Genomic DNA, 9,671 nt, shown 5'->3' with positions numbered 1-9,671 from the left:
AGCCACGCTTGTTCATTTACATATTGCCTCCGGCTGCTTTTGTGCTCAATGGCAGAGTTGAATAATTGCACCAGAAACCATATGGCCCACAACACTGAAAATATTTACTAACCAGCCCTTTATAGGAAAAGTTTGCCAATCCCTAGTTTATGCTAATCTTAGTTATATATTAGCACCCAGGAAGAGTGTTAATTAGGAGCAGATACATTCACCTGTAATGTTCACAAACATCCCATATTTGTCTGATAGGCAAAAATGTAATTTTATAAATTATATTTGTAGTTCTGCCCAGGACACGGACAACTAAAGATGGAGATCCGAAGCAGGAGCAAAAATCACAATTCCTTAGAGCAAGTTGACTGAGGATATAAATTAGAACAAAATCTGCTGTGCATTTGGATTTAGCCGTTCCCGTAAAATAGCGTCCCTGAGTCTGCCTTGCCTGATACAGAACTCTGCAGACCGCGGTTTTGCCTAGACGGTAGTGTTTCCTCAACCCAGTGAATGTCATGCAATATTTTCATGCAAAAATGTACTGGATGTAGATTTAGGAAGTAGAGCTTAACAGATTCAATTCTGCTATTGTAGCATAACTCACATTCTAATGAAGCAGTTTCTGAGAAGCAGTTGGCAGGCCAGTGGTAAGAACTGGACGACTGTCGAATCTGTACCTGACCTCCTTCGGGGCTCACTGGGTGGTTAGCAGAGCTCCTTTCCCAGAGGTGCAGCACTCAGGGCCACTTAGAAGATTAAGAGCGCCAGGCTCTCAGTCTTACACAGTGTGAGGAAATCACAGGAGTGATACCCCACCACCTGCCATGTTCTGCTGATGAGAAACGTCACTCCAGGGAAGAGCTTACACCTGTGTGTGAGCACGAGGATTAGCCCCAAGGCAGCCCCACTGCAGAGAGGGGGCTGCTCCAGTGTGAGGTGACAGGGGACTCATGGCAGTGCCCACCAAGCAGCACGAGAGGGCAGTGGACACATGGCTCGGCATGATCGCCCACAAGGCCTTTTCACATCCTGGGCGTGGGCCTGAGCAGAGCTCCAAGATGACCCCAGTGGCACCCGGCCTTGTGTGACCTCTCTGCTAAGTGTGGTCAGGAGCGGGGACTAGAGATCACCGGCGGCGTATGATCTCCATCAGAGCTGAATCTGTCTACTGGTGGCTCTGAGGAAGCCAGCCGCCATCCTGTGAGGCGGTGGGTCATGCGGCGAGGACATAAGGGCAGCCTCTGGGGTCAGAGCACGGTCTCCAGTCAACAGCTGGGAAAATCCCAGGGGCCTCAGTCCTACAACTGCAGCGGGATGGATCCCGCAACCTCCCGAGGCCTGGAAGAGGCCCCTGAGTCAGACGGGGCCCAGCCCCAGCTGACCCCCTCGCAGCCTGGTGAGACCCTGAGCAGAGGAGCCAGCCCTGCGCACATACTCCTGACCCACTTTTCATGAAACTGCAAGGCCATACACATGGGTTGTTTTAAGCCACTGCGTCTGTGGTACTAGAAAATCATGACAGCATGTGTATACACACAAACACACCAAATCTCTCCATCTGCTGTTCCTGAAAGCTAGGACACTTGGGCCTTCCCCCTGACCTAGTCACCTGGCTTCCGAACCAGAGGAACATGAGCCGAGGATCACGAATGGGAATGTCCTGTTCCTCAAAACCAGGGTCACCCACTGTTGGCCCAGGCACCACACCTCTCCCTGCCCCTGTCAGGTTTGACCCACAGCCATTTTTCAGACTTTTTTTTTAAATTGATTTGTTTTTATTTTTATTTTTATTTTTCAAACGTTTTATTTTGAAATAATTATAGGCTCACAGGAGGCTGCAAAGGTAGTACAGAGAGTCTCCTTGTACCCTTCAACCCCCTTTTCCCAGTGGTTACGGGAGCGCCAGGCACTCCGGCACAAGGGCAAAGCCAGGGATGTGGCACTGCGGCAATGTGCAAGGGCTTCTCTACCAATACCCTCTCTGGAGGTTCTAGATTCCTGCGACCAGCTTCCTATAACTGCCATCAAGATACAGGACTGTTCGATGGCTGCACAGACCTGCTGCCCTGTGTAAACTCACCAGAACTGCCTCTGCCACCCTGAAGCCCTGGCAACTACCGATTTGTTTCCATTTCTATGATTTTGTCATTTAGAAAATGTTGTGTGAATGGAATCATACCATTTGCGCCCTTTGAGATTGGTGTTGTCACTCAGCAAAATCCTTCAATATCCATGCCAGTGGTTGCAGGCACTGAGGCCTGGGGCCTGTCTCTTGCTGAGGACCTTTAACCTTCCATGTGTTGAGGGGCATTTCGGCTCTTACAGGTAGAGCTGCTTCAAAGAGTCACATACAGGTGTTTGTGTGCAGATACATTTCCATTTCTCTGGATAAATGCCGAGGTGTCCAATTGCTGGTCATACGGGAAAGGTATGTTTTGGCCTCTAGTAATATTTTTTAAATCTTAGATTAGCAGCTGACACTTCACATTGAGATTTCACATTATATTCTAGTGCGGGAGACACAGTAAATCAAGAAGTCCCTATAAAATGCAAATAAACATAATGCAAGCTGCCTGTTTCCTAGATGTACAGCCTCTGTGCCTTCCCACGGTCCTTATGGCAGCACCCAATCATGCCTCCCTGGCCCACCAGCCTGGCGGGTTCCCATGCCCTCCTAGCTCTCTGACCTGTCTCCTCCCAGCTACCCTAGGCCAAACCCATTTCTGCCTCAGGACCTTTGCACATGACTGGGTAAGCTTCTCCTCCAGTTGTCATACTGCTGGCTGCTATCCTTGTCATCTGATCTTTGCAAAGAGGCCCCTCCTCAGGCCTCGTGACCCTCAGCTAATGGGGATCCTGCCCTACCACTGTCCCCACATCACTCTGCCCTAGTTTGTCTTCTCTGTAGCACCATCACTATGGGACGTGATTGCTTTCTATCGACCCATTTCCTGTGTGTCCCTGTACTCCTGAGGACAGAGATGGTGTCTTGTGGTTCCTGCCACGTCCTCAGTATCTGGAACAGAGCTTACCGCATAAAGGGTACTCGATATAGATTTTTTTTGAACCTTCGATTTGGAACTTAACAGAAAACTCTTGACAACAGCACAGACTCCCACATGGCCCCATCCGGCTTCCTCTAATGTTGGCCTCTATGTAACCATGGTAGAATCATGAAAACCAAAAAGGGTAATACTGGTTCAATACTGTTAATTAACTAATATGAGCTTCATTTCCCATCACACCCTGTTTCTGTTCCAGGATCCAAGCCAGAATTCCACGCTGCGGTAGGTCAGCCACCTCAGTCTCCTCCGTGCGGCACAGGCCTCAGCCTTGTCTTTTCAAGACCTTCACCCTTGTGACGAATGGTGATCAGCCACTTGCTAGAATGTCCCTCCGTGTGGGCTGAATGATGTTTTCTCACGGTAGGAGAAAGGTTATGCATCTTGGGCAAGAATGCCAGAGAAGCAGTATGTCTTCTCAGCGCACCACACCCAGGTCCGGGTTGTGTACGTGCCCCATCATTGATAATAGTGGCCTTAAATCACTTCAGGTGGTGTCCGCTGGGCTTCTGCACTGGGAGGTGGGGATTCTTGGAGGACCCTCTGAGGCTGTCCAGGGCTGCCTCCTCCAGCTCTGACCCGCTTGAGCATCTGTGAGCAGGTCAGTGGAGTTGGTACATGCCTGATGGTGGTTTTGACTTTCCTCTTTCTACACTTAAGTATAGGACAGCTTTGCCCCCCCCACACACACAGTTATTTTATTCGTTTATTTTATAGTTACTTATTTTATCATATAAAAATTCAATATTGTTATTTTCTTGCTCAGACTTCCCCAACTCTTTCAGGTTGGCTCCTGTGTGCTTTGAACACACCCCCATCCTCTTTTGAGCTATTCTTACTTTCTGGCCACCCAAGATGTTCCAGGATCACCTGGTCTGTTCCTGCCTCTGCCCTTGAATCAAACATTTCTCCAAAGAACCCGTGCTCCTTGTATCGAGGGATGGTGCTTAGCACCTGGTTTCCGTAGCCGGGTGTGCTCGTCCGTCCTGGGCTGTCATTGCTCCTGGGCCCTCTCGGCAGACAGAGCTAGGAAACGTGTGTGTGTCTCACCCCACCGGCCCCCCATGTCTGTGCTTCTGTACCTGTATCTGTATGTATGTCAAATGCTGTGACTTTATCTTGGTCTCTCTGACTCCAGTCCAACACCTCAGGGTCATTCTAGCCATCCTCCTGTCCCCTATTGATAGCTTCTTCCTCCAAGAGTGAGAAACCCACTTTCATGATCTGTATTTACTGATTTCTTCAATTCTAGAACACACATAAAGTAGAGTCAGAGTTTCGAACCCAGCCCCCACACATTTATGTGCAAAATCCCATCCGAAGGCTCTCGTCCAGAGCTCCCCAGGCAGTTCTTTTTCTTGCCCACCCCACTGCTGGGGTTGGTAATTCCTTGGTCGTGTGTGAGGCCTGTTTGTTAAAGTGTATGTGTTCCAGTTCAGGTTCCACCACATCATGGTTGGTTTTCATTGTTGGTTTACCTTTTGAGCATGTGAAGGAATGTGAAATATAATGATGGCTCTGAGAGTCAAAGATTTAGAAAGAGATATGCCAGCGGGCGGCTGCTCTTTCCTTGCCCAGCAGATGCCAGGCCCCCTCCTCTCCACCCCTTGCCCAAGAAGCCCTGTAGGTAATCTTCTTCCTCGGTTTCTGTCTTATCCATCCTGTATTTCTTTTGCACACATGAACAGATACATGTATGTTTTCTTACACTACCTCTTTTTCACATGAATGTAACGTGCTGTCGATATTCTTTAGGGCTTTACTTAACAGAAAGCCCTGGATATTGTGTCATTTCGCTGCACAGACATCATCCCTACTTATCCCTATCTTTCTTACGCTGCGTTGTGCTCCATTGTGTGGAGTACCAAAACAGAGAGTAGTTTGCTCAGTTAACACTCCTGTATGTGGACATCCGGGTAGTTTTCCAACAGTTGAAAAGACAAATAATGGTGCAATGAATAACATTGTGCATGTTTTTGTGTTACTGGAGATGTATCCTCAGGGTAGGTTCCTAGAAGTGGGATTGCTAAGTAGGAAAGTAAATGCACGTGTCCTTTTGTTAGGAATTACCAGTATTTCTCTCCAGAAGGTTTGTGCCATTTGCGTTCTCACTAGGGATGCCAAAACAGATTTTTAAAGGAATGCGTGGCTGGCTGGCTGGATAGAAGGCACTGTGTGGCTGCAGTTACCATCTACGGCCACGAGGAGGCACACGAGACCCATCTCGGAGCTCAGCGTGTGCACTTTCCACAGAGGTCTTGCCTTGGGCCCTTGAGGATGACGGGTAAGTTGAGGTAGTTAACAGTCGGCATGCTTTTCTGCTAGCACTCAGAGTGTTAGTAGTAATAATGACATTTCGTAAACAATTGGCGTTTGTCATCTGATTACTTACTCTCTGACGTGTTCATCTGCTCCATGCACTGCCCTAGCGCTGAGGGTGACTTCCTGCGGGCACAGAGCTGCGTCCTACCCGGGAGAGACAGTCGGCAAACACCCAAGTCCAGCAAACGGTCTGACGGGTGTGCACGGTGTGGGGAAAGACCCACTGAGGAAGCGGCGAGGGGTGTGGGGGTGGGGAGAGAGTGTGCCGTGTGGGGCTTGGGGGTGTGTGGGGTGGGGGAGAGTGGGGGGTTTGGGGGTGTGTGGGGGCATGTGAGGGTGGGAGGGTTTTGGGGGGGCATGTGGGGGTGTAGGGGGTGTGGTGTGTGAGGGGGTCGGGAGGGGGCGGTGGATTTGCAGTCGTACACAGCGCCGTCTGCAGGGCTCGCTGAGAAGTCAGTGGAGGGAGTAAGCGGGGAGGACAACCCCAGAGAAGGGGGTGCACCACAGAGGGAATGGAATGTGCAAAGGCCCCAAGGCAGGGGCGTGCGTGGCCTGGCAGGCCAGCGCCCTGGGGTGATGGGCCATGCGGGTGAGGAGGCGAGGAGGTAAATGACAGGGAGCCGTCGTGGAGGCCTGTCAGGACGGGGCTTTTCCTCTGGGAGGTGAGAGCCACGGGGACGCGATAGAATCCGCAGAAGCCCGGAAGGAGGCTTCCCACTCCCCAAGCCAGCGACCCGCCCACCCACCAGCTGCACAGATGGCCTGCCACGGACTAGGCCCGACCTGCGGGGCCTGCAGTGGGTGCACCTGCTCTCCTTTCCCCGGGTGGCGGGTGGGGATGGCAGGGTTAACCCGGGCAGCCCCCGGAGGCCCTGGAGGGCGCTGCACCCGGGACTGCCAGGGAAACCTGTGAGCCCTACTGGGTGACCTCTGCCTCCATGGTCTGTGAGCTACTTAACAGTTCTAGAAACCAGAAAACCTCATCTGCCTGTGATGTTGGCATCCCGACCTCCCTGGCGCGCACGGTTCTTTGCTGTCTCCTTCGAACCCGCTAGAATGTGCTAGTGGTCCGTCCCTCAGCTAATGAGTCAAGCAGAATATGTGACACATGACCATTTGATGTAGGAGAGGCATGATTTTGCCTGTGCTTTGAGCCTTTCTCGGACCAGCAGTGGTCAGAGACGCCAGCAGCACGCTGCCCTGGGAGGCCAAGAAACCGGAGTCCCACCCATGCTGAGACCCATAAAAAGGGTATCTGATGAGCAGGAAGGGGCAGAGGCAGGTGGGGGCAGGCACCGGGGCCCGGGCCCTCCTGTCCGTTCTCCCCGCCGTCGCGGCGCCCAGGGGACGCCGGCAGTGACGGAGAGGGATGGCAGTGGCCGCTGGGGGCAGATGGAGACCCTGGACTCCTTGAGAGCAGAGCCGTGCCTTCCCCACTGCCAACCCGCTGTGCTGAGCCCCTGCCTTCCTCTCTCACCCCCTCTCCTTCCTCGGCTTACCACCGAGACCCTTTCTCACCTCCAGGGATGGTGAGAGGGAGACTTGCACTCCTGCCTTTGTGGGAAAACTTCTGAACTTCAAGAGCCCCTGGGCCTGCTCAATGCCTTCCCCAGTATGTTCGTATTTAGACGTCAGGCACGTACTTTAGAAGTTTTTGCCCCCCGTTTGGACCAGTGCCCTCAGCAGCCACCTCGTCTGCCTCTGTTTTTCCAGAAAACACTCTCTCTTCACTCTTCCATTCTTCCTTCCTGCAGGTCATCCCTCAGCTGCCGCTCAATGAGCATCCCTCCGCATGGACATGGTGGCAGGTGCCAAGGACACTGATGAGCAGACGCAAACACAGGCCACGCTGAGATGCCACCTCCTGCCCATTAGAGGCTTCTGCCAAAAAACAGAAAATAACAAGTGCTGACGAGGACGTGGAGAAATTGGAGCCCTTGGGTACTGTCGGTGGGAATATGCAGTGGTGTAGCCACTATGAAGAACAATATGGAAGTTCCTTCAAAACTTAAAAATACAACTACCATATGGTGCAGCAACTCCACTTGTGATTCACCCCCAGAGAGTGGAAAGCAGGACCTCCAAGCGGTGTTTGCACACCCGTGTTCACAGCAGCATTATTCACAACAGCCAAGAAGCAGAAGCCACCCGGTGTCCATAGATGGATACATGGATGGACAGAATGTAGGGTTTACCTGCAGTGGAATGTCCGGCCTGAGGAAGGCCAGGCACCCTGGGGCCGTGGGAAGGCAGAGGTAATCAAACCCTGGCATTTGCTTAGGGGACTGTCAGACAGTGAGGGCCCGGAAAAGGGCAGTAAGCAGAAATCATGACAGCACGTCAGGAGGGCACATGCTGTGCAGAAAGGTATAGACTGGGGAGCTCCCGGGCCAGCAGGTGAGCGCAGACCTTCCGAGGTGGAGCTGGGACAGATGTGGGGGGTGAGGGCAGAGCTGTGGGGAGGCTCCCGAGAACCTGCGCCTCCAACCAGAGGGCAGAGCTCGGGCCTTCACCATGCCTTCCTGGGCTGTCGTCAGCTCCCTGGGAAAAGGAGGCTCTGCCACCCCGACAGGCTGCTGTGGCATGGGGCTCATGTTGAGCTGCTGCAGGCAAGTGAGGCGGAAGTCCTAAAAGCAGGACATACATTTGCCATTCAGGAAGGTCTCCCCTCTGCCCCCACATACCAGGCAGCGAATTGCGACTCTTATCTTCAAAGCCTGGAGTTGACACCAGGATGGGTCTGCATAGACAGATCTTACTAGGAGTCCTCATTTTCCATTAGTTTCTGGCCTCTATTTCTAGTCACCTCCCCACAATGTATCCCTACAACCTCTTTCCTTCAGTAAAATGGTGTGTGAGTCCCCAAGTGTAACTGCTGCTTCGACTTGCACTTCTTTTCTGTAAACTCCAGTGCACATAAATATGAATAAAAATTGTGTCAGTTCTATTCATCAGTTTTCCATTCGTTTAATTAACCTACCCCCACTTTCTTAGCCTGAGGGAGTAGAGAAAAAGCCTTTCCTCCTCAATACTTTCAACTCTCCGCCCTCCATACATTTCCGATCTGATTTTTCTGGAGTCTGGGTGTGCCGTAACTGAACCAGTTCCCCTGCTGGATATCTGGAATCTGCGCAGTGCTGTGTTATTACAAACACACATGATACGGGTTTCCCCAGACTGAGCGGGGTTTGTTTGATGAATCAGCACATCCGCCGTCTGCCAGCGTTTGGGTTCATTAGGCAGTCGGAGAGCAAGGCTGGCAGAGCTGGGCAAGGCTCACACTTGACTGATTTTAGAATTCCTAAGTACAGTTAAGTGGTGACTCACCCCACTTCTTCAAAGCTGTTTAATGGGCCATCTGGTTCATCAGAATATGAAAGACTTTGCCCCCCAACCTGGAGACCCAGGGAGAAGATAAAAAGCCTGTTTAGGACCCTCCACTGAGTGTTAGCACCTTGAGGACAGGAATGTTGCATAAACTGCTTAATGTCTGGTCCTATTTTTCTGTAAAATACTTCCTTTTTTTTTCTCATCATAAAAGCAATACAACCAAAAGGACAACTAACCAAAGAAAAATAGATAAATTAGACATCATGAAAATTTAAGACGTTCGCCCTTCAAAGGAAACTGTAAGTGAAAAGACAATTCTTTGGGGAGAAAATATTTGTAAGTGATACATCCAAAAGGGTCTAGTATTGAGCCTGTATAAAGAACTTAGAACCCAACAATAAAAAGACAAACAACCCAATTAAAAATGGACAAAGGACGCAATTTCTTTCAAAGCAGTGGGTAATGGGCCAACTAGCACATGGAAAATTGCTCCACATCATTAGCTATCGGGGAAATGCAAGTCAAAACCACAATGAGATACCACTTATCCTTGCTAGGATGGCTCTAATCAGAAGGACAGACAATAGCAAGTGTTGATGAGAATAGAGAGAAATTGGAACCTTCACACACTGCTAGCAGAAATGTAAAACTATGCAGTTATTTTTTTTTTAATACCTGGCATTTCCTCAAAATGTTAAACATATAGTCACCATATGACCCAACACCTCCATTCCTAGGTGTTTACTCAAGAAACATGAAAACATACATCACACAAAAACTTGCACACAAACGTTTATAGCACCATTATTTATAGTAGCCAAAAAGTGGGCACAACTCAAATGTCTATAAGCTGATATGGATTAATAAAGTGTAGTATATCCATACAGTGGGTTATTATTCAGCCATAAAAAGAAATGAAGACTGACCCACGCTATGAAATGAACTTTGAAATCATTGGGCTAA

The 9,671-nt window shown here is 50.3% G+C and overlaps 1 long non-coding RNA gene across 1 annotated transcript; it reads left to right on the top strand.

Annotated features, from left to right (window-relative positions):
* The first annotated feature begins 5,091 nt into the window (after positions 1-5,091).
* On the top strand, positions 5,092-8,281 carry LOC140849745 (uncharacterized). Its single transcript, XR_012131921.1, has 3 exons — positions 5,092-5,340; positions 5,486-5,575; positions 7,133-8,281. It is a non-coding gene; the product is annotated as an uncharacterized lncRNA (long non-coding RNA).
* Positions 8,282-9,671: the final 1,390 nt, after the last annotated feature.

This window comes from Manis javanica, chromosome 5 (genome assembly GCF_040802235.1).
Source record: "Manis javanica isolate MJ-LG chromosome 5, MJ_LKY, whole genome shotgun sequence".
In the NCBI taxonomy this organism is placed as follows: Eukaryota; Metazoa; Chordata; class Mammalia; order Pholidota; family Manidae; genus Manis; species Manis javanica.
This window is presented reverse-complemented; position numbering and strand designations above follow the sequence as displayed.